The sequence below is a fragment of the Salmo salar genome, unplaced genomic scaffold (genome assembly GCF_965601325.2).
Source record: "Salmo salar unplaced genomic scaffold, fSalSal1 ptg000071l, whole genome shotgun sequence".
Lineage (NCBI taxonomy): Eukaryota > Metazoa > Chordata > Actinopteri > Salmoniformes > Salmonidae > Salmo > Salmo salar.
In genome coordinates this window covers 443,848-469,815 of record NW_027675314.1, presented here as the reverse complement: position 1 = coordinate 469,815, position 25,968 = coordinate 443,848, and positions in this window count along the sequence as shown.

Sequence of the window (25,968 nt, the reverse complement as noted above, 5' to 3'; positions counted from 1 at the left end):
GAGTTGACATTTCCAGCTGGTTAGTTAGACAGCTGGTTGAGTTGACATTTCCAGCTGTTTAGACAGACAGCTGGTTGAGGTGACATTTCCAGCAGGTTAGACAGACAGACAGCTGGTTGAGTTGACATTTCCAGCAGGTTAGACAGACAGACAGCTGGTTGAGTTGACATTTCCAGCTGGTTAAACAGACAGATACCTTGTTGAGTTGACATTTCCAGCTGGTTAAACAGACAGCTGGTTGAGTTGACATTTCCAGCAGGTTAGTTAAACAGACAGCTGGTTGAGTTTACATTTCCAGCTGGTTAAACAGACAGCTGGTTGATTTGACATTTCCAGCTGGTTAGTTAGACAGCTGGTTGAGTTGACATTTCCAGCTGGTTAGACAGACAGCTGGTTGAGGTGACATTTCCAGCAGGTTAGTTAGACAGACAGCTGGTTGAGTTGACATTTCCAGCTGGTTAAACAGACTGCTGGTTGAGTGGACATTTCCAGCAGGTTAAACAGACAGACAGCTGGTTGAGTTGACATTTCCAGCTGGTTAAACAGACAGACAGCTGGTTGAGTTGACATTTCCAGCTGGTTAAACTATCAGCTGGTTGAGATGACATTTCCAGCTGGTTAAACAGACAGCTGGTTGAGTTGACATTTCAAGCAGGTTAAACAGACAGCTGGTTGAGTTGACATTTCCAGCTGGTTAAACAGACAGACAGCTGGTTGAGTTGCAATTTCCAGCAGGTTAGACAGACAGCTGGTTGAGTTGACGTTTCCAGCTGGTTAAAAAGACAGCTGGTTGAGTTGACATTTCCAGCAGGTTAAACAGACAGCTGGTTGAGTTGACATTTCAAGCAGGTTAAACAGACAGCTGGTTGAGTTGACATTTCCAGCTGGTTAAACAGACAGACAGCTGGTTGAGTTGCAATTTCCAGCAGGTTAGACAGACAGCTGGTTGAGTTAACCTGTTGGGTCTAGGGGGCAGCATTTGCACGTCTGGATAAAAAAAATGTACCCGATTTAATCTGGTTACTAATCCTACCCAGTAACTAGAATATGCATATACTTATTATATATGGATAGAAAACACTCTAAAGTTTCTAAAACTGTTTGAATGGTGTCTGTGAGTATAACAGAACTCATTTGGCAGGCAAAACCCTGAGACATTTTCTGACAGGAAGTGGATACCTGATGTGTTGTATTGACTTTAAACCTATCCCATTGAAAAACACAGGGGCTTAGGAATATTTTGGCACTTCCTATTGCTTCCACTAGATGTCACCAGCCTTTACAAAGTGTTTTGAGTCTTCTGGAGGGAGATCTGACCGAACAAGAGCCATGGAACGATGATGTCCCATTAGACACCTGGCGCGCGAGTTCATGTTGGGTACCCTCGTTCCAATAAGTTATAAAAGAGTATGCATTCGTCCACCTTGAATATTATTCATGTTCTGGTTAAAAAAGGCCCTAATGATTTATGCTATACAACGTTTGACATGTTTGAACGAACGGAAATATATTTTTTCCCCTCGTTCATGACGAGAAGTCCGGCTGGCTTACATCATGTGCTAACGAGACGGAGATTTTTGGACATAAATGATGAGCTTTTTTGAACAAAACTACATTCGTTATGGACCTGTGATACCTGGAAGTGACATCTGATGAAGAGAATCAAAGGTAATGGATTATTTACATAGTATTTTCGATTTTAGATCTCCCCAACATGACGTCTAGTCTGTATCGCAACGCGTATTTTTCTGGGCGCAGTGCTCAGATTATTGCAAAGTGTGATTTCCCAGTAAGATTATTTTTAAATCTGGCAAGTTGATTGAGTTCAAGAGATGTAAATCAATAATTCTTTAAATGACAATATAATATTTTACCAATGTTTTCTAATTTTAATTATTTAATTTGTGACGCTGACTTGACTGCCGGTTATTGGAGGGAAACGATTTCCTCAACATCAATGCCATAGTAAAACGCTGTTTTTGGATATAAATATGAACTTGATAGAACTAAAAATGCATGCATTGTCTAACATAATGTCCTAGGAGTGTCATCTGATGGAGATTGTAAAAGGTTAGTGCATCATTTTAGCTGGTTTTATGGTTTTGGTGACCCTGTCTTTGACTTGACAAAACATTACACACAACTCTTGTAAATGTACTGTCCTAACATACTCTAAATTTATGCTTTCGCCGTAAAACCTTTTTGAAATCGTAAAACGTGGTTAGATTAAGGAGATGTTTATCTTTCAAATGGTGTAAAATAGTTGTATTTTTGAAAAATTTGAATTTTGACATTTATTTGGATTCAAATTTGCCGCTCTTGAAATGCACCTGCTGTTGATGGAGTGCACCACGGGTGGCACGCTAGCGTCCCACCTAGCCCCAAGAGGTTAACATTTCCAGCTGGTTAAACAGACAGCTGGTTGAGTTGACATTTCCAGCTGGTTAAACAGACAGCTGGATGAGTTGACATTTCCAGCTGGTTAAACAGACAGCTGGTTGAGTTTACATTTCCAGCTGGTTAAACAGACAGCTGGTTGAGTTGACATTTCCAGCTGGTTAGACAGACAGACAGCTGGTTGAGTTGACATTTCCAGCTTGTTAAACAGACAAATACCTTGTTGAGTTGACATTTCCAGCTGGTTAAACAGACAGCTGTTTGAGTTGACATTTCCAGCAGGTTAGTTAAACAGACAGCTGGTTGAGTTGACATTTCCAGCTGGTTAAACAGACAGCTGGATGAGTTGACATTTCCAGCTGGTTAAACAGACAGCTGGTTGAGTTTACATTTCCAGCTGGTTAAACAGACAGCTGGTTGAGTTGACATTTCCAGCTGGTTAGACAGACAGACAGCTGGTTGAGTTGACATTTCCAGCTGGTTAAACAGACAAATACCTTGTTGAGTTGACATTTCCAGCTGGTTAAACAGACAGCTGTTTGAGTTGACATTTCCAGCAGGTTAGTTAAACAGACAGCTGGTTGAGTTGACATTTCCAGCTGGTTAGACAGACAGACAGCTGGTTGAGTTGACATTTCCAGCTGGTTAAACAGACAAATACCTTGTTGAGTTGACATTTCCAGCTGGTTAAACAGACAGCTGGTTGAGTTGACATTTCCAGCAGGTTAGTTAAACAGACAGCTGGTTGAGTTGACATTTCCAGCTGGTTAAACAGACAGCTGGTTGAGTTGACATTTCCAGCTGGTTAAACAGACAGCTGGTTGAGTTGACGTTTCCAGCTGGTTAAACAGACAGCTGGTTGAGTTGACATTTCCAGCTGGTTAGACAGACAGACAGCTGGTTGAGTTGACATTTCCAGCAGGTTAGTTAAACAGACAGCTGGTTGAGTTGACATTTCCAGCTGGTTAAACAGACAGCTGGTTGTGTTGACATTTCCAGCTGATTAAACAGACAGCTGGTTGATTTGACATTTCCAGCTGGTTAAACAGACAGCTGGATGAGTTGACATTTCCAGCTGGTTAAACAGACAGCTGGTTGAGTTGACGTTTCCAGCTGGTTAAACAGACAGCTGGTTGAGTTGACATTTCCAGCTGGTTAGACAGACAGACAGCTGGTTGAGTTGACATTTCCAGCTGGTTAAACAGACAAATACCTTGTTGAGTTGACATTTCCAGCTGGTTAAACAGACAGCTGGTTGAGTTGACATTTCCAGCTGGTTAAACAGACAGCTGGTTGAGTTGACATTTCCAGCAGGTTAGTTAAACAGACAGCTGGTTGAGTTGACATTTCCAGCTGGTTAAACAGACAGCTGGTTGAGTTGACATTTCCAGCTGGTTAAACAGACAGCTGGTTGAGTTGACATTTCCAGCTGGTTAAACAGACAGCTGGTTGAGTTGACGTTTCCAGCTGGTTAAACAGACAGCTGGTTGAGTTGACATTTCCAGCTGGTTAGACAGACAGACAGCTGGTTGAGTTGACATTTCCAGCAGGTTAGTTAAACAGACAGCTGGTTGAGTTGACATTTCCAGCTGGTTAAACAGACAGCTGGTTGAGTTGACATTTCCAGCAGGTTAGTTAAACAGACAGCTGGTTGAGTTGACATTTCCAGCTGATTAAACAGACAGCTGGTTGAGTTGACATTTAAAGCAGGTTAAACAGACAGCTGGTTGAGTTGACATTTCCAGCTGGTTAAACAGACAGACAGCAGGTAGAGTTACAATTTCCAGCAGGTTAGACAGACAGCTGGTTGAGTTGACATTTCCAGCTGGTTAAACAGACAGCTGGTTGAGTTGACATTTCCAGCAGGTTAAACAGACAGCTGGTTGAGTTGACATTTCCAGCTGGTTAAACAGACAGCTGGTTGAGTTGACATTTCCAGCAGGTTAGTTAAACAGACAGCTGGTTGAGTTGACATTTCCAGCTGGTTAAACAGACAGCTGGTTGAGTTGACATTTCCAGCTGGTTAAACAGACAGCTGGTTGAGTTGACGTTTCCAGCTAGTTACACAGACAACTGGTTGAGTTGACATTTCCAGCTGGTTAGTTAGACAGCTGGTTGAGTTGACATTTCCAGCTGTTTAGACAGACAGCTGGTTGAGGTGACATTTCCAGCAGGTTAGACAGACAGACAGCTGGTTGAGTTGACATTTCCAGCAGGTTAGACAGACAGACAGCTGGTTGAGTTGACATTTCCAGCTGGTTAAACAGACAGATACCTTGTTGAGTTGACATTTCCAGCTGGTTAAACAGACAGCTGGTTGAGTTGACATTTCCAGCAGGTTAGTTAAACAGACAGCTGGTTGAGTTTACATTTCCAGCTGGTTAAACAGACAGCTGGTTGATTTGACATTTCCAGCTGGTTAGTTAGACAGCTGGTTGAGTTGACATTTCCAGCTGGTTAGACAGACAGCTGGTTGAGGTGACATTTCCAGCAGGTTAGTTAGACAGACAGCTGGTTGAGTTGACATTTCCAGCTGGTTAAACAGACTGCTGGTTGAGTGGACATTTCCAGCAGGTTAAACAGACAGACAGCTGGTTGAGTTGACATTTCCAGCTGGTTAAACAGACAGACAGCTGGTTGAGTTGACATTTCCAGCTGGTTAAACTATCAGCTGGTTGAGATGACATTTCCAGCTGGTTAAACAGACAGCTGGTTGAGTTGACATTTCAAGCAGGTTAAACAGACAGCTGGTTGAGTTGACATTTCCAGCTGGTTAAACAGACAGACAGCTGGTTGAGTTGCAATTTCCAGCAGGTTAGACAGACAGCTGGTTGAGTTGACGTTTCCAGCTGGTTAAAAAGACAGCTGGTTGAGTTGACATTTCCAGCAGGTTAAACAGACAGCTGGTTGAGTTGACATTTCAAGCAGGTTAAACAGACAGCTGGTTGAGTTGACATTTCCAGCTGGTTAAACAGACAGACAGCTGGTTGAGTTGCAATTTCCAGCAGGTTAGACAGACAGCTGGTTGAGTTAACCTGTTGGGTCTAGGGGGCAGCATTTGCACGTCTGGATAAAAAAAATGTACCCGATTTAATCTGGTTACTAATCCTACCCAGTAACTAGAATATGCATATACTTATTATATATGGATAGAAAACACTCTAAAGTTTCTAAAACTGTTTGAATGGTGTCTGTGAGTATAACAGAACTCATTTGGCAGGCAAAACCCTGAGACATTTTCTGACAGGAAGTGGATACCTGATGTGTTGTATTGACTTTAAACCTATCCCATTGAAAAACACAGGGGCTTAGGAATATTTTGGCACTTCCTATTGCTTCCACTAGATGTCACCAGCCTTTACAAAGTGTTTTGAGTCTTCTGGAGGGAGATCTGACCGAACAAGAGCCATGGAACGATGATGTCCCATTAGACACCTGGCGCGCGAGTTCATGTTGGGTACCCTCGTTCCAATAAGTTATAAAAGAGTATGCATTCGTCCACCTTGAATATTATTCATGTTCTGGTTAAAAAAGGCCCTAATGATTTATGCTATACAACGTTTGACATGTTTGAACGAACGGAAATATATTTTTTCCCCTCGTTCATGACGAGAAGTCCGGCTGGCTTACATCATGTGCTAACGAGACGGAGATTTTTGGACATAAATGATGAGCTTTTTTGAACAAAACTACATTCGTTATGGACCTGTGATACCTGGAAGTGACATCTGATGAAGAGAATCAAAGGTAATGGATTATTTACATAGTATTTTCGATTTTAGATCTCCCCAACATGACGTCTAGTCTGTATCGCAACGCGTATTTTTCTGGGCGCAGTGCTCAGATTATTGCAAAGTGTGATTTCCCAGTAAGGTTATTTTTAAATCTGGCAAGTTGATTGAGTTCAAGAGATGTAAATCTATAATTCTTTAAATGACAATATAATATTTTACCAATGTTTTCTAATTTTAATTATTTAATTTGTGACGCTGACTTGACTGCCGGTTATTGGAGGGAAACGATTTCCTCAACATCAATGCCATAGTAAAACGCTGTTTTTGGATATAAATATGAACTTGATAGAACTAAAAATGCATGCATTGTCTAACATAATGTCCTAGGAGTGTCATCTGATGGAGATTGTAAAAGGTTAGTGCATCATTTTAGCTGGTTTTATGGTTTTGGTGACCCTGTCTTTGACTTGACAAAACATTACACACAACTCTTGTAAATGTACTGTCCTAACATACTCTAAATTTATGCTTTCGCCGTAAAACCTTTTTGAAATCGTAAAACGTGGTTAGATTAAGGAGATGTTTATCTTTCAAATGGTGTAAAATAGTTGTATTTTTGAAAAATTTGAATTTTGACATTTATTTGGATTCAAATTTGCCGCTCTTGAAATGCACCTGCTGTTGATGGAGTGCACCACGGGTGGCACGCTAGCGTCCCACCTAGCCCCAAGAGGTTAACATTTCCAGCTGGTTAAACAGACAGCTGGTTAAGTTGACATTTCCAGCAGGTTAAACAGACAGCTGGTTGAGTTGACATTTCCAGCTGGTTAAACAGACAGCTGGTTGAGTTGACATTTCCAGCTGGTTAAACAGACAGCTGGATGAGTTGACATTTCCAGCTGGTTAAACAGACAGCTGGTTGAGTTTACATTTCCAGCTGGTTAAACAGACAGCTGGTTGAGTTGACATTTCAAGCTGGTTAGACAGACAGACAGCTGGTTGAGTTGACATTTCCAGCTGGTTAAACAGACAAATACCTTGTTGAGTTGACATTTCCAGCTGGTTAAACAGACAGCTGTTTGAGTTGACATTTCCAGCAGGTTAGTTAAACAGACAGCTGGTTGAGTTGACATTTCCAGCTGGTTAGACAGACAGACAGCTGGTTGAGTTGACATTTCCAGCTGGTTAAACAGACAAATACCTTGTTGAGTTGACATTTCCAGCTGGTTAAACAGACAGCTGGTTGAGTTGACATTTCCAGCAGGTTAGTTAAACAGACAGCTGGTTGAGTTGACATTTCCAGCTGGTTAAACAGACAGCTGGTTGAGTTGACATTTCCAGCTGGTTAAACAGACAGCTGGTTGAGTTGACGTTTCCAGCTGGTTAAACAGACAGCTGGTTGAGTTGACATTTCCAGCTGGTTAGACAGACAGACAGCTGGTTGAGTTGACATTTCCAGCAGGTTAGTTAAACAGACAGCTGGTTGAGTTGACATTTCCAGCTGGTTAAACAGACAGCTGGTTGTGTTGACATTTCCAGCTGATTAAACAGACAGCTGGTTGATTTGACATTTCCAGCTGGTTAAACAGACAGCTGGATGAGTTGACATTTCCAGCTGGTTAAACAGACAGCTGGTTGAGTTGACGTTTCCAGCTGGTTAAACAGACAGCTGGTTGAGTTGACATTTCCAGCTGGTTAGACAGACAGACAGCTGGTTGAGTTGACATTTCCAGCTGGTTAAACAGACAAATACCTTGTTGAGTTGACATTTCCAGCTGGTTAAACAGACAGCTGGTTGAGTTGACATTTCCAGCTGGTTAAACAGACAGCTGGTTGAGTTGACATTTCCAGCAGGTTAGTTAAACAGACAGCTGGTTGAGTTGACATTTCCAGCTGGTTAAACAGACAGCTGGTTGAGTTGACATTTCCAGCTGGTTAAACAGACAGCTGGTTGAGTTGACATTTCCAGCTGGTTAAACAGACAGCTGGTTGAGTTGACGTTTCCAGCTGGTTAAACAGACAGCTGGTTGAGTTGACATTTCCAGCTGGTTAGACAGACAGACAGCTGGTTGAGTTGACATTTCCAGCTGGTTAGTTAGACAGCTGGTTGAGTTGACATTTCCAGCTGGTTAGACAGACAGCTGGTTGAGGTGACATTTCCAGCAGGTTAGTTAGACAGACAGCTGGTTGAGTTGACATTTCCAGCTGGTTAAACATACAGCTGGTTGAGTTGACATTTCCAGCAGGTTAAACAGACAGCTGGTTGAGTTGACGTTTCCAGCTGGTTAAACAGACAGCTGGTTGAGTTGACATTTCCAGCTGGTTAGACAGACAGACAGCTGGTTGAGTTGACATTTCCAGCAGGTTAGTTAAACAGACAGCTGGTTGAGTTGACATTTCCAGCTGGTTAAACAGACAGCTGGTTGAGTTGACATTTCCAGCAGGTTAGTTAAACAGACAGCTGGTTGAGTTGACATTTCCAGCTGATTAAACAGACAGCTGGTTGAGTTGACATTTAAAGCAGGTTAAACAGACAGCTGGTTGAGTTGACATTTCCAGCTGGTTAAACAGACAGACAGCAGGTAGAGTTACAATTTCCAGCAGGTTAGACAGACAGCTGGTTGAGTTGACATTTCCAGCTGGTTAAACAGACAGCTGGTTGAGTTGACATTTCCAGCAGGTTAAACAGACAGCTGGTTGAGTTGACATTTCCAGCTGGTTAAACAGACAGCTGGTTGAGTTGACATTTCCAGCAGGTTAGTTAAACAGACAGCTGGTTGAGTTGACATTTCCAGCTGGTTAAACAGACAGCTGGTTGAGTTGACATTTCCAGCTGGTTAAACAGACAGCTGGTTGAGTTGACGTTTCCAGCTAGTTACACAGACAACTGGTTGAGTTGACATTTCCAGCTGGTTAGTTAGACAGCTGGTTGAGTTGACATTTCCAGCTGTTTAGACAGACAGCTGGTTGAGGTGACATTTCCAGCAGGTTAGACAGACAGACAGCTGGTTGAGTTGACATTTCCAGCAGGTTAGACAGACAGACAGCTGGTTGAGTTGACATTTCCAGCTGGTTAAACAGACAGATACCTTGTTGAGTTGACATTTCCAGCTGGTTAAACAGACAGCTGGTTGAGTTGACATTTCCAGCAGGTTAGTTAAACAGACAGCTGGTTGAGTTTACATTTCCAGCTGGTTAAACAGACAGCTGGTTGATTTGACATTTCCAGCTGGTTAGTTAAACAGACAGCTGGTTGAGTTGACATTTCCAGCTGGTTAAACAGACAGCTGGTTGAGTTGACATTTGCAGCTGGTTAAACAGACAGCTGGTTGAGTTGACATTTCCAGCTGGTTAAACAGACAGCTGGTTGAGTTGACGTTTCCAGCTGGTTAAACAGACAGCTGGTTGAGTTGACATTTCCAGCTGGTTAGACAGACAGACAGCTGGTTGAGTTGACATTTCCAGCTGGTTAGTTAGACAGCTGGTTGAGTTGACATTTCCAGCTGGTTAGACAGACAGCTGGTTGAGGTGACATTTCCAGCAGGTTAGTTAGACAGACAGCTGGTTGAGTTGACATTTCCAGCTGGTTAAACATACAGCTGGTTGAGTGGACATTTCCAGCAGGTTAAACAGACAGACAGCTGGTTGAGTTGACATTTCCAGCTGGTTAAACAGACAGACAGCTGGTTGAGTTGACATATTTCCAGCTGGTTAAACAGACAGCTGGTTGAGATGACATTTCCAGCTGGTTAAACAGACAGCTGGTTGAGTTGACATTTCAAGTAGGTTAAACAGACAGCTGGTTGAGTTGACATTTCCAGCTGGTTAAACAGACAGACAGCTGGTTGAGTTGCAATTTCCAGCAGGTTAGACAGACAGCTGGTTGAGTTAACATTTCCAGCTGGTTAAACAGACAGCTGGTTGAGTTCACATTTCCAGCTGGTTAAACAGACAGCTGGTTGAGTTGACGTTTCCAGCTGGTTAAACAGACAGCTGGTTTAGTTAACATTTCCAGCTGGTTAGTTAGACAGCTGGTTGAGTTGACATTTCCAGCTGGTTAGACAGACAGCTGGTTGAGGTGACATTTCCAGCAGGTTAGTTAGACAGACAGCTGGTTGAGTTGACATTTCCAGCTGGTTAAACAGACAGCTGGTTGAGTGGACATTTCCAGCAGGTTAAACAGACAGACAGCTGGTTGAGTTGACATTTCCAGCTGGTTAAACAGACAGACAGCTGGTTGAGTTGACATTTCCAGCTGGTTAAACAGACAGCTGGTTGAGATGACATTTCCAGCTGGTTAAACAGACAGCTGGTTGAGTTGACATTTCAAGCAGGTTAAACAGACAGCTGGTTGAGTTGACATTTCCAGCTGGTTAAACAGACAGACAGCTGGTTGAGTTGCAATTTCCAGCAGGTTAGACAGACAGCTGGTTGAGTTAACATTTCCAGCTGGTTAAACAGACAGCTGGTTGAGTTCACATTTCCAGCTGGTTAAACAGACAGCTGGTTGAGTTGACGTTTCCAGCTGGTTAAACAGACAGCTGGTTTAGTTGACATTTCCAGCTGGTTAGTTAGACAGCTGGTTGAGTTGACATTTCCAGCTGGTTAGACAGACAGCTGGTTGAGGTGACATTTCCAGCAGGTTAGTTAGACAGACAGCTGGTTGAGTTGACATTTCCAGCTGGTTAAACAGACAGCTGGTTGAGTGGACATTTCCAGCAGGTTAAACAGACAGACAGCTGGTTGAGTTGACATTTCCAGCTGGTTAAACAGACAGCTGGTTGAGATGACATTTCCAGCAGGTTAAACAGACAGCTGGTTGAGTTGACATTTCAAGCAGGTTAAACAGACAGCTGGTTGAGTTGACATTTCCAGCTGGTTAAACAGACAGACAGCTGGTTGAGTTGCAATTTCCAGCAGGTTAGACAGACAGCTGGTTGAGTTAACATTTCCAGCTGGTTAAACAGACAGCTGGTTGAGTTGACATTTCCAGCTGGTTAAACAGACAGCTGGTTGAGTTGACATTTCCAGCTGGTTAGACAGACAGACAGCTGGTTGAGTTGACATTTCCAGCTGGTTAAACAGACAGATACCTTGTTGAGTTGACATTTCCAGCTGGTTAAACAGACAGCTGGTTGAGTTGACATTTCCAGCTGGTTAGACAGACAGCTGGTTGAGGTGACATTTCCAGCAGGTTAGTTAGACAGACAGCTGGTTGAGTTGACATTTCCAGCTGGTTAAACAGACAGCTGGTTGAGTGGACATTTCCAGCTGGTTAAACAGACAGCTGGTTGAGTGGACATTTCTAGCAGGTTAAACAGACAGACAGCTGGTTGAGTTGACATTTCCAGCTGGTTAAACAGACAGACAGCTGGTTGAGTTGACATTTCCAGCTGGTTAAACAGACAGCTGGTTGAGATGACATTTCCAGCTGGTTAAACAGACAGCTGGTTGAGTTGACATTTCAAGCAGGTTAAACAGACAGCTGGTTGAGTTGACATTTCCAGCTGGTTAAACAGACAGACAGCTGGTTGAGTTGCAATTTCCAGCAGGTTAGACAGACAGCTGGTTGAGTTAACATTTCCAGCTGGTTAAACAGACAGCTGGTTGAGTTGACATTTCCAGCTGGTTAAACAGACAGTTGGTTGAGTTGACATTTCCAGCTGGTTAAACAGACAGCTGGTTGAGTTGACGTATCCAGCTGGTTAAACAGACAGCTGGTTGAGTTGACATTTCCAGCTGGTTAGACAGACAGACAGCTGGTTGAGTTGACATTTCCAGCTGATTAAACAGACAGCTGGTTGATTTGACATTTCCAGCAGGTTAGTTAAACAGACAGCTGGTTGAGTTGACATTTCCAGCTGGTTAGACAGACAGACAGCTGGTTGAGTTGACATTTCCAGCTGGTTAAACTGACAAATACCTTGTTGAGTTGACATTTCCAGCTGGTTAAACAGACAGCTGGTTGAGTTGACATTTCCAGCTGGTTAAACAGACAGCTGGTTGAGTTGACATTTCCAGCAGGTTAGTTAAACAGACAGCTGGTTGAGTTGACATTTCCAGCTGGTTAAACAGACAGCTGGTTGAGGTGACATTTCCAGCTGGTTAAACAGACAGCTGGTTGAGTTGACATTTCCTGCTGGTTAAACAGAAAGCTGGTTGAGTTGACGTTTCCAGCTGGTTAAACAGACTGCTGGTTGAGTTGACATTTCCAGCTGGTTAGACAGACAGAGAGCTGGTTGAGTTGACATTTCCAGCTGGTTAAACAGACAAATACCTTGTTGAGTTGACATTTCCAGCTGGTTAAACAGACAGCTGGTTGAGTTGACATTTCCAGCAGGTTAGTTAAACAGACAGCTGGTTTAGTTGACATTTCCAGCTGGTTAAACATACAGCTGGTTGAGTTGACATTTCCAGCAGGTTAGTTAAACAGACAGCTGGTTGAGTTGACATTTCTAGCTGGTTAGACAGACTGCTGTTTGAGTTGACATTTCCAGCTAGTTACACAGACAACTTGTTGAGTTGACATTTCCAGCTGGTTTGTTAGACAGCTGGTTGAGTTGACATTTCCAGCTGGTTAAACAGACAAATACCTTGTTGAGTTGACATTTCCAGCTGGTTAAACCGACAGCTGGTTGAGTTGACATTTCCAGCAGGTTAGTTAAACAGACAGCTGGTTGAGTTGACATTTCCAGCTGGTTAAACAGACAGCTGGTTGAGTTGACATTTCCAGCTGGTTAACCTGTTGGGTCTAGGGGGCAGCATTTGCACGTCTGGATAAAAAAAATGTACCCGATTTAATCTGGTTACTAATCCTACCCAGTAACTAGAATATGCATATACTTATTATATATGGATAGAAAACACTCTAAAGTTTCTAAAACTGTTTGAATGGTGTCTGTGAGTATAACAGAACTCATTTGGCAGGCAAAACCCTGAGACATTTTCTGACAGGAAGTGGATACCTGATGTGTTGTATTGACTTTAAACCTATCCCATTGAAAAACACAGGGGCTTAGGAATATTTTGGCACTTCCTATTGCTTCCACTAGATGTCACCAGCCTTTACAAAGTGTTTTGAGTCTTCTGGAGGGAGATCTGACCGAACAAGAGCCATGGAACGATGATGTCCCATTAGACACCTGGCGCGCGAGTTCATGTTGGCTACCCTCGTTCCAATACGTTATAAAAGAGTATGCATTCGTCCACCTTGAATATTATTCATGTTCTGGTTAAAAAAGGCCCTAATGATTTATGCTATACAACGTTTGACATGTTTGAACGAACGGAAATATATTTTTTCCCCTCGTTCATGACGAGAAGTCCGGCTGGCTTACATCATGTGCTAACGAGACGGAGATTTTTGGACATAAATGATGAGCTTTTTTGAACAAAACTACATTCGTTATGGACCTGTGATACCTGGAAGTGACATCTGATGAAGAGAATCAAAGGTAATGGATTATTTACATAGTATTTTCGATTTTAGATCTCCCCAACATGACGTCTAGTCTGTATCGCAACGCGTATTTTTCTGGGCGCAGTGCTCAGATTATTGCAAAGTGTGATTTCCCAGTAAGGTTATTTTTAAATCTGGCAAGTTGATTGAGTTCAAGAGATGTAAATCTATAATCCTTTAAATGACAATATAATATTTTACCAATGTTTTCTAATTTTAATTATTTAATTTGTGACGCTGACTTGACTGCCGGTTATTGGAGGGAAACGATTTCCTCAACATCAATGCCATAGTAAAACGCTGTTTTTGGATATAAATATGAACTTGATAGAACTAAAAATGCATGCATTGTCTAACATAATGTCCTAGGAGTGTCATCTGATGGAGATTGTAAAAGGTTAGTGCATCATTTTAGCTGGTTTTATGGTTTTGGTGACCCTGTCTTTGACTTGACAAAACATTACACACAACTCTTGTAAATGTACTGTCCTAACATACTCTAAATTTATGCTTTCGCCGTAAAACCTTTTTGAAATCGTAAAACGTGGTTAGATTAAGGAGATGTTTATCTTTCAAATGGTGTAAAATAGTTGTATTTTTGAAAAATTTGAATTATGACATTTATTTGGATTCAAATTTGCCGCTCTTGAAATGCACCTGCTGTTGATGGAGTGCACCACGGGTGGCACGCTAGCGTCCCACCTAGCCCCAAGAGGTTAAACAGACAGCTGGTTGAGTTGACATTTCCAGCTGGTTAAACAGACAGCTGGTTGAGTTGACGTTTCCAGCTGGTTAAACAGACAGCTGGTTGAGTTGACATTTCCAGCTGGTTAGACAGACAGACAGCTGGTTGAGTTGACATTTCCAGCAGGTTAGTTAAACAGACAGCTGGTTGAGTTGACATTTCCAGCTGGTTAAACAGACAGCTGGTTGTGTTGACATTTCCAGCTGATTAAACAGACAGCTGGTTGATTTGACATTTCCAGCTGGTTAAACAGACAGCTGGATGAGTTGACATTTCCAGCTGGTTAAACAGACAGCTGGTTGAGTTGACGTTTCCAGCTGGTTAAACAGACAGCTGGTTGAGTTGACATTTCCAGCTGGTTAGACAGACAGACAGCTGGTTGAGTTGACATTTCCAGCTGGTTAAACAGACAAATACCTTGTTGAGTTGACATTTCCAGCTGGTTAAACAGACAGCTGGTTGAGTTGACATTTCCAGCTGGTTAAACAGACAGCTGGTTGAGTTGACATTTCCAGCAGGTTAGTTAAACAGACAGCTGGTTGAGTTGACATTTCCAGCTGGTTAAACAGACAGCTGGTTGAGTTGACATTTCCAGCTGGTTAAACAGACAGCTGGTTGAGTTGACATTTCCAGCTGGTTAAACAGACAGCTGGTTGAGTTGACGTTTCCAGCTGGTTAAACAGACAGCTGGTTGAGTTGACATTTCCAGCTGTTTAGACAGACAGACAGCTGGTTGAGTTGACATTTCCAGCAGGTTAGTTAAACAGACAGCTGGTTGAGTTGACATTTCCAGCTGGTTAAACAGACAGCTGGTTGAGTTGACATTTCCAGCAGGTTAGTTAAACAGACAGCTGGTTGAGTTGACATTTCCAGCTGATTAAACAGACAGCTGGTTGAGTTGACATTTAAAGCAGGTTAAACAGACAGCTGGTTGAGTTGACATTTCCAGCTGGTTAAACAGACAGACAGCAGGTAGAGTTACAATTTCCAGCAGGTTAGACAGACAGCTGGTTGAGTTGACATTTCCAGCTGGTTAAACAGACAGCTCGTTGAGTTGACATTTCCAGCTGATTAAACAGACAGCTGGTTGAGTTGACATTTCAAGCAGGTTAAACAGACAGCTGGTTAAGTTCACATTTCCAGCAGGTTAAACAGACAGCTGGTTGAGTTGACATTTCCAGCTGGTTAAACAGACAGCTGGTTGAGTTGACATTTCCAGCTGGTTAAACAAACAGCTGGATGAGTTGACATTTCCAGCTGGTTAAACAGACAGCTGGTTGAGTTGACGTTTCCAGCTGGTTAAACAGACAGCTGGTTGAGTTGACATTTCCAGCTGGTTAGACAGACAGACAGCTGGTTGAGTTGACATTTCCAGCTGGTTAAACAGACAGATACCTTGTTGAGTTGACATTTCCAGCTTGTTAAACAGACAGCTGGTTGAGTTGACATTTCCAGCTGGTTAAACAGACAGCTGGTTGAGTTGACATTTCCAGCAGGTTAGTTCAACAAACAGCTGGATGAGTTGACATTTCCAGCTGGTTAAACAGACAGCTGGTTGAGTTGACGTTTCCAGCTGGTTAAACAGACAGCTGGTTGAGTTGACATTTCCAGCTGGTTAGACAGACAGACAGCTGGTTGAGTTGACATTTCCAGCTGGTTAAACAGACAGATACCTTGTTGAGTTGACATTTCCAGCTGGTTAAACAGACAGCTGGTTGAGTTGACATTTCCAGCTGGTTAAACAGACAGCTGGTTGAGTTGACATTTCCAGCAGGTTAGTTCAACAGACAGCTGGTTGAGTTTACATTTCCAGCTGGTTAAACAGACAGCTGGTTGATTTGACATTTCCAGCTGGTTAGTTAGACAGCTGGTTGAGTTGACATTTCCAGCTGGTTAGACAGACAGCTGGTTGAGGTGACATTTCCAGCAGGTTAGTTAGACAGACAGCTGGTTGAGTTGACATTTCCAGCTGGTTAAACAGACAGCTGGTTGAGTGGACATTTCCAGCAGGTTAAACAGACAGACAGCTGGTTGAGTTGACATTTCCAGCTGGTTAAACAGACAGACAGCTGGTTGAGTTGACATTTCCAGCTGGTTAAACAGACAGCTGGTTGAGATGACATTTCCATCTGGTTAACCTGTTGGGTCTAGGGGGCAGCATTTGCACGTCTGGATAAAAAAAATGTACCCGATTTAATCTGGTTACTAATCCTACCCAGTAACTAGAATATGCATATACTTATTATATATGGATAGAAAACACTCTAAAGTTTCTAAAACTGTTTGAATGGTGTCTGTGAGTATAACAGAACTCATTTGGCAGGCAAAACCCTGAGACATTTTCTGACAGGAAGTGGATACCTGATGTGTTGTATTGACTTTAAACCTATCCCATTGAAAAACACAGGGGCTTAGGAATATTTTGGCACTTCCTATTGCTTCCACTAGATGTCACCAGCCTTTACAAAGTGTTTTGAGTCTTCTGGAGGGAGATCTGACCGAACAAGAGCCATGGAACGATGATGTCCCATTAGACACCTGGCGCGCGAGTTCATGTTGGCTACCCTCGTTCCAATACGTTATAAAAGAGTATGCATTCGTCCACCTTGAATATTATTCATGTTCTGGTTAAAAAAGGCCCTAATGATTTATGCTATACAACGTTTGACATGTTTGAACGAACGGAAATATATTTTTTCCCCTCGTTCATGACGAGAAGTCCGGCTGGCTTACATCATGTGCTAACGAGACGGAGATTTTTGGACATAAATGATGAGCTTTTTTGAACAAAACTACATTCGTTATGGACCTGTGATACCTGGAAGTGACATCTGATGAAGAGAATCAAAGGTAATGGATTATTTACATAGTATTTTCGATTTTAGATCTCCCCAACATGACGTCTAGTCTGTATCGCAACGCGTATTTTTCTGGGCGCAGTGCTCAGATTATTGCAAAGTGTGATTTCCCAGTAAGGTTATTTTTAAATCTGGCAAGTTGATTGAGTTCAAGAGATGTAAATCTATAATTCTTTAAATGACAATATAATATTTTACCAATGTTTTCTCATTTTAATTATTTAATTTGTGACGCTGACTTGACTGCCGGTTATTGGAGGGAAACGATTTCCTCAACATCAATGCCATAGTAAAACGCTGTTTTTGGATATAAATATGAACTTGATAGAACTAAAAATGCATGCATTGTCTAACATAATGTCCTAGGAGTGTCATCTGATGGAGATTGTAAAAGGTTAGTGCATCATTTTAGCTGGTTTTATGGTTTTGGTGACCCTGTCTTTGACTTGACAAAACATTACACACAACTCTTGTAAATGTACTGTCCTAACATACTCTAAATTTATGCTTTCGCCGTAAAACCTTTTTGAAATCGTAAAACGTGGTTAGATTAAGGAGATGTTTATCTTTCAAATGGTGTAAAATAGTTGTATTTTTGAAAAATTTGAATTTTGACATTTATTTGGATTCAAATTTGCCGCTCTTGAAATGCACCTGCTGCTGATGGAGTGCACCACGGGTGGCACGCTAGCGTCCCACCTAGCCCCAAGAGGTTAAACAGACAGCTGGTTGAGTTGACATTTCCAGCTGGTTAAACAGACAGCTGGTTGAGTTGACGTTTCCAGCTGGTTAAACAGACAGCTGGTTGAGTTGACATTTCCAGCTGGTTAGACAGACAGACAGCTGGTTGAGTTGACATTTCCAGCAGGTTAGTTAAACAGACAGCTGGTTGAGTTGACATTTCCAGCTGGTTAAACAGACAGCTGGTTGAGTTGACATTTCCAGCAGGTTAGTTAAACAGACAGCTGGTTGAGTTGACATTTCCAGCTGATTAAACAGACAGCTGGTTGAGTTGACATTTAAAGCAGGTTAAACAGACAGCTGGTTGAGTTGACATTTCCAGCTGGTTAAACAGACAGACAGCAGGTAGAGTTACAATTTCCAGCAGGTTAGACAGACAGCTGGTTGAGTTGACATTTCCAGCTGGTTAAACAGACAGCTCGTTGAGTTGACATTTCCAGCTGATTAAACAGACAGCTGGTTGAGTTGACATTTCAAGCAGGTTAAACAGACAGCTGGTTAAGTTGACATTTCCAGCAGGTTAAACAGACAGCTGGTTGAGTTGAAATTTCCAGCTGGTTAAACAAACAGCTGGATGAGTTGACATTTCCAGCTGGTTAAACAGACAGCTGGTTGAGTTGACGTTTCCAGCTGGTTAAACAGACAGCTGGTTGAGTTGACATTTCCAGCTGGTTAGACAGACAGACAGCTGGTTGAGTTTACATTTCCAGCTGGTTAAACAGACAGATACCTTGTTGAGTTGACATTTCCAGCTGGTTAAACAGACAGCTGGTTGAGTTGACATTTCCAGCTGGTTAAACAGACAGCTGGTTGAGTTGACATTTCCAGCAGGTTAGTTGAACAGACAGCTGGTTGAGTTTACATTTCCAGCTGGTTAAACAGACAGCTGGTTGATTTGACATTTCAAGCTGGTTAGTTAGACAGCTGGTTGAGTTGACATTTCCAGCTGGTTAGACAGACAGCTGGTTGAGGTGACATTTCCAGCAGGTTAGTTAGACAGACAGCTGGTTGAGTTGACATTTCCAGCTGGTTAAACAGACAGCTGGTTGAGTGGACATTTCCAGCAGGTTAAACAGACAGACAGCTGGTTGAGTTGACATTTCCAGCTGGTTAAACAGACAGACAGCTGGTTGAGTTGACATTTCCAGCTGGTTAAACAGACAGCTGGTTGAGATGACATTTCCAGCTGGTTAAACAGACAGCTGGTTGAGTTGACATTTCAAGCAGGTTAAACAGACAGCTGGTTGAGTTGACATTTCCATCTGGTTAAACAGACAGACAGCTGGTTGAGTTGCAATTTCCAGCAGGTTAGACAGACAGCTGGTTGAGTTAACATTTCCAGCTGGTTAAACAGATAGCTGGTTGAGTTCACATTTCCAGCTGGTTAAACAGACAGCTGGTTGAGTTGACGTTTCCAGCTGGTTAAACAGACAGCTGGTTTAGTTGACATTTCCAGCTGGTTAGTTAGACAGCTGGTTGAGTTGACATTTCCAGCTGGTTAGACAGACAGCTGGTTGAGGTGACATTTCCAGCAGGTTAGTTAGACAGACAGCTGGTTGAGTTGACATTTCCAGCTGGTTAAACAGACAGCTGGTTGAGTGGACATTTCCAGCAGGTTAAACAGACAGACAGCTGGTTGAGTTGACATTTCCAGCTGGTTAAACAGACAGCTGGTTGAGTTGACATTTCAAGCAGGTTAAACAGACAGCTGGTTGAGTTGACATTTCCAGCTGGTTAAACAGACAGACAGCTGGTTGAGTTGCAATTTCCAGCAGGTTAGACAGACAGCTGGTTGAGTTAACATTTCCAGCTGGTTAAACAGACAGCTGGTTGAGTTGACATTTCCAGCTGGTTAAACAGACACCTGGTTGAGTTGACATTTCCAGCTGGTTAGACAGACAGACAGCTGGTTGAGTTGACATTTCCAGCTGGTTAAACAGACAGATACCTTGTTGAGTTGACATTTCCAGCTGGTTAAACAGACAGCTGGTTGAGTTAACATTTCCAGCTGGTTGAACAGACAGCTGGTTGAGTTGACATTTCCAGCAGGTTAGTTAAACAGACAGCTGGTTGAGTTTACATTTCCAGCTGGTTAAACAGACAGCTGGTTGATTTGACATTTCCAGCTGGTTAGTTAGACAGCTGGTTGAGTTGACATTTCCAGCTGGTTAGACAGACAGCTGGTTGAGGTGACATTTCCAGCAGGTTAGTTAGACAGAAAGCTGGTTGAGTTGACATTTCCAGCTGGTTAAACAGACAGCTGGTTGAGTGGACATTTCTAGCAGGTTAAACAGACAGACAGCTGGTTGAGTTGACATTTCCAGCTGGTTAAACAGACAGACAGCTGGTTGAGTTGACATTTCCAGCTGGTTAAACAGACAGCTGGTTGAGATGACATTTCCAGCTGGTTAAACAGACAGCTGGTTGAGTTGACATTTCAAGCAGGTTAAACAGACAGCTGGTTGAGTTGACATTTCCAGCTGGTTAAACAGACAGACAGCTGGTTGAGTTGCAATTTCCAGCAGGTTAGACAGACAGCTGGTTGAGTTAACATTTCCAGCTGGTTAAACAGACAGCTGGTTGAGTTGACATTTCCAGCTGGTTAAACAGACAGTTGGTTGAGTTGACATTTCCAGCTGGTTAAACAGACAGCTGGTTGAGTTTACATTTCCAGCTGGTTAAACAGACAGCTGGTTGAGTTGACGTATCCAGCTGGTTAAACAGACAGCTGGTTGAGTTGACATTTCCAGCTGGTTAGACAGACAGACAGCTGGTTGAGTTGACATTTCCAGCTGATTAAACAGACAGCTGGTTGATTTGACATTTCCAGCAGGTTAGTTAAACAGACAGCTGGTTGAGTTGACATTTCCAGCTGGTTAGACAGACAGACAGCTGGTTGAGTTGACATTTCCAGCTGGTTAAACAGACAGCTGGTTGAGTTGACATTTCCAGCTGGTTAGTTAAACAGACAGCTGGTTGAGTTGACATTTCCAGCTGGTTAGACAGACAGACAGCTGGTTGAGTTGACATTTCCAGCTGGTTAAACAGACAGCTGGTTGAGTTGACATTTCCAGCTGGTTAAACAGACAGCTGGTTGAGTTGACATTTCCAGCAGGTTAGTTAAACAGACAGCTGGTTGAGTTGACATTTCCAGCTGGTTAAACAGACAGCTGGTTGAGTTGACATTTCCAGCTGGTTAAACAGACAGCTGGTTGAGTTGACATTTCCTGCTGGTTAAACAGACAGCTGGTTGAGTTGACGTTTCCAGCTGGTTAAACAGACTGCTGGTTGAGTTGACATTTCCAGCTGGTTAGACAGACAGACAGCTGGTTGAGTTGACATTTCCAGCTGGTTAAACAGACAAATACCTTGTTGAGTTGACATTTCCAGCTGGTTAAACAGACAGCTGGTTGAGTTGACATTTCCAGCAGGTTAGTTAAACAGACAGCTGGTTTAGTTGACATTTCCAGCTGGTTAAACATACAGCTGGTTGAGTTGACATTTCCAGCAGGTTAGTTAAACAGACAGCTGGTTGAGTTGACATTTCTAGCTGGTTAGACAGACTGCTGTTTGAGTTGACATTTCCAGCTAGTTACACAGACAACTTGTTGAGTTGACATTTCCAGCTGGTTTGTTAGACAGCTGGTTGAGTTGACATTTCCAGCTGTTTAGACAGACAGCTGGTTGAGGTGACATTTCCAGCAGGTTAGACAGACAGACAGCTGGTTGAGTTGACATTTCCAGCTGGTTAAACAGACAGATACCTTGTTGAGTTGACATTTCCAGCTGGTTAAACAGACAGCTGGTTGAGTTGACATTTCCAGCTGGTTAAACAGACAGCTGGTTGATTTGACATTTCCAGCTGGTTAGTTAGACAGCTGGTTGAGTTGACATTTCCAGCTGGTTAGACAGACAGCTGGTTGAGGTATCATTTCCAGCAGGTTAGTTAGACAGACAGCTGGTTGAGTTGACATTTCCAGCTGGTTAAACAGAAAGTTGGTTGAGTTGACATTTCCAGCTGGTTAAACAGACAGACAGCTGGTTGAGTTGACATTTCCAGCTGGTTAAACAGACAGCTGGTTGAGATGACATTTCCAGCTGGTTAAACAGAGAGCTGGTTGAGTTGACATTTCAAGCAGGTTAAACAGACAGCTGGTTGAGTTGACATTTCCAACTGGTTAAACAGACAGACAGCTGGTTGAGTTGCAATTTCCAGCAGGTTAGACAGACAGCTGGTTGAGTTGACGTTTCCAGCTGGTTAAAAAGACAGCTGGTTGAGTTGACATTTCCAGCTGGTTAGACAGACAGACAGCTGGTTGAGTTGACATTTCCAGCTGATTAAACAGACAGCTGGTTGATTTGACATTTCCAGCAGGTTAGTTAAACAGTCAGCTGGTTGAGTTGACATTTCCAGCTGGTTAGACAGACAGACAGCTGGTTGAGTTGACATTTCCAGCTGGTTAAACTGACAAATACCTTGTTGAGTTGACATTTCCAGCTGGTTAAACAGACATTTGGTTGTGTTGACATTTCCAGCTGGTTAAACAGACAGCTGGTTGAGTTGACATTTCCAGCAGGTTAGTTAAACAGACAGCTGGTTGAGTTGACATTTCCAGCTGGTTAAACAGACAGCTGGTTGAGTTGACATTTCCAGCTGGTTAAACAGACAGCTGGTTGAGTTGACATTTCCAGCTGGTTAAACAGACAGCTGGTTGAGTTGACGTTTCCAGCTGGTTAAACAGACTGCTAGTTGAGTTGACATTTCCAGCTGGTTAGACAGACAGACAGCTGGTTGAGTTGACATTTCCAGCAGGTTAGTTAAACAGACAGCTGGTTGAGTTGACATTTCCAGCTGCTTAGACAGACAGACAGCTGGTTTAGTTGACATTTCCAGCTGTTTAAACATACAGCTGGTTGAGTTGACATTCCCAGCAGGTTAGTTAAACAGACAGCTGGTTGAGTTGACATTTCTAGCTGGTTAGACAGACTGCTGTTTGAGTTGACATTTCCAGCTAGTTACACAGACAACTTGTTGAGTTGACATTTCCAGCTGGTTAGTTAGACAGCTGGTTGAGTTGACATTTCCAGCTGTTTAGACAGACAGCTGGTTGAGGTGACATTTCCAGCTGGTTAAACAGACAGACAGCTGGTTGAGTTGCAATTTCCAGCAGGTTAGACAGACAGCTGGTTGAGTTGAAGTTTCCAGCTGGTTAAAAAGACAGCTGGCTGAGTTGACATTTCCAGCTGGTTAAAAAGACAGCTGGTTGAGTTGACATTTCCAGCAGGTTAAACAGACAGCTGGTTGAGTTGACATTTCAAGCAGGTTAAACAGACAGCTGGTTGAGTTGACATTTCCAGCTGGTTAAACAGACAGACAGCTGGTTGAGTTGCAATTTTCAGCAGGTTAGACAGACAGCTGGTTGAGTTAACATTTCCAGCTGGTTAAACAGACAGCTGGTTAAGTTGACATTTCCAGCAGGTTAAACAGACAGCTGGTTGAGTTGACATTTCCAGCTGGTTAAACAGACAGCTGGTTGAGATGACATTTCCAGCTGGTTAAACAGAGAGCTGGTTGAGTTGACATTTCAAGCAGGTTAAACAGACAGCTGGTTGAGTTGACATTTCCAGCTGGTTAAACAGACAGACAGCTGGTTGAGTTGCAATTTCCAGCAGGTTAGACAGACAGCTGGTTGAGTTGACGTTTCCAGCTGGTTAAAAAGACAGCTGGTTGAGTTGACATTTTTAGCTGGTTAGACAGACAGACAGCTGGTTGAGTTGACATTTCCAGCTGGTTAAACAGACAGCTGGTTGAGTGGACATTTCTAGCAGGTTAAACAGACAGACAGCTGGTTGAGTTGACATTTCCAGCTGGTTAAACAGACAGACAGCTGGTTGAGTTGACATTTCCAGCTGGTTAAACAGACAGCTGGTTGAGATGACATTTCCAGCTGGTTAAACAGACAGCTGGTTGAGTTGACATTTCAAGCAGGTTAAACAGACAGCTGGTTGAGTTGACATTTCCAGCTGGTTAAACAGACAGACAGCTGGTTGAGTTGCAATTTCCAGCAGGTTAGACAGACAGCTGGTTGAGTTAACATTTCCAGCTGGTTAAACAGACAGCTGGTTGAGTTGACATTTCCAGCTGGTTAAACAGACAGTTGGTTGAGTTGACATTTCCAGCTGGTTAAACAGACAGCTGGTTGAGTTTACATTTCCAGCTGGTTAAACAGACAGCTGGTTGAGTTGACGTATCCAGCTGGTTAAACAGACAGCTGGTTGAGTTGACATTTCCAGCTGGTTAGACAGACAGACAGCTGGTTGAGTTGACATTTCCAGCTGATTAAACAGACAGCTGGTTGATTTGACATTTCCAGCAGGTTAGTTAAACAGACAGCTGGTTGAGTTGACATTTCCAGCTGGTTAGACAGACAGACAGCTGGTTGAGTTGACATTTCCAGCTGGTTAAACAGACAGCTGGTTGAGTTGACATTTCCAGCTGGTTAAACAGACAGCTGGTTGAGTTGACATTTCCAGCAGGTTAGTTAAACAGACAGCTGGTTGAGTTGACATTTCCAGCTGGTTAAACAGACAGCTGGTTGAGTTGACATTTCCAGCTGGTTAAACAGACAGCTGGTTGAGTTGACATTTCCTGCTGGTTAAACAGACAGCTGGTTGAGTTGACGTTTCCAGCTGGTTAAACAGACTGCTGGTTGAGTTGACATTTCCAGCTGGTTAGACAGACAGACAGCTGGTTGAGTTGACATTTCCAGCTGGTTAAACAGACAAATACCTTGTTGAGTTGACATTTCCAGCTGGTTAAACAGACAGCTGGTTGAGTTGACATTTCCAGCAGGTTAGTTAAACAGACAGCTGGTTTAGTTGACATTTCCAGCTGGTTAAACATACAGCTGGTTGAGTTGACATTTCCAGCAGGTTAGTTAAACAGACAGCTGGTTGAGTTGACATTTCTAGCTGGTTAGACAGACTGCTGTTTGAGTTGACATTTCCAGCTAGTTACACAGACAACTTGTTGAGTTGACATTTCCAGCTGGTTTGTTAGACAGCTGGTTGAGTTGACATTTCCAGCTGTTTAGACAGACAGCTGGTTGAGGTGACATTTCCAGCAGGTTAGACAGACAGACAGCTGGTTGAGTTGACATTTCCAGCTGGTTAAACAGACAGATACCTTGTTGAGTTGACATTTCCAGCTGGTTAAACAGACAGCTGGTTGAGTTGACATTTCCAGCTGGTTAAACAGACAGCTGGTTGATTTGACATTTCCAGCTGGTTAGTTAGACAGCTGGTTGAGTTGACATTTCCAGCTGGTTAGACAGACAGCTGGTTGAGGTATCATTTCCAGCAGGTTAGTTAGACAGACAGCTGGTTGAGTTGACATTTCCAGCTGGTTAAACAGAAAGTTGGTTGAGTTGACATTTCCAGCTGGTTAAACAGACAGACAGCTGGTTGAGTTGACATTTCCAGCTGGTTAAACAGACAGCTGGTTGAGATGACATTTCCAGCTGGTTAAACAGAGAGCTGGTTGAGTTGACATTTCAAGCAGGTTAAACAGACAGCTGGTTGAGTTGACATTTCCAGCTGGTTAAACAGACAGACAGCTGGTTGAGTTGCAATTTCCAGCAGGTTAGACAGACAGCTGGTTGAGTTGACGTTTCCAGCTGGTTAAAAAGACAGCTGGTTGAGTTGACATTTCCAGCTGGTTAGACAGACAGACAGCTGGTTGAGTTGACATTTCCAGCTGATTAAACAGACAGCTGGTTGATTTGACATTTCCAGCAGGTTAGTTAAACAGTCAGCTGGTTGAGTTGACATTTCCAGCTGGTTAGACAGACAGACAGCTGGTTGAGTTGACATTTCCAGCTGGTTAAACTGACAAATACCTTGTTGAGTTGACATTTCCAGCTGGTTAAACAGACAGCTGGTTGAGTTGACATTTCCAGCTGGTTAAACAGACAGCTGGTTGAGTTGACATTTCCAGCAGGTTAGTTCAACAGACAGCTGGTTGAGTTTACATTT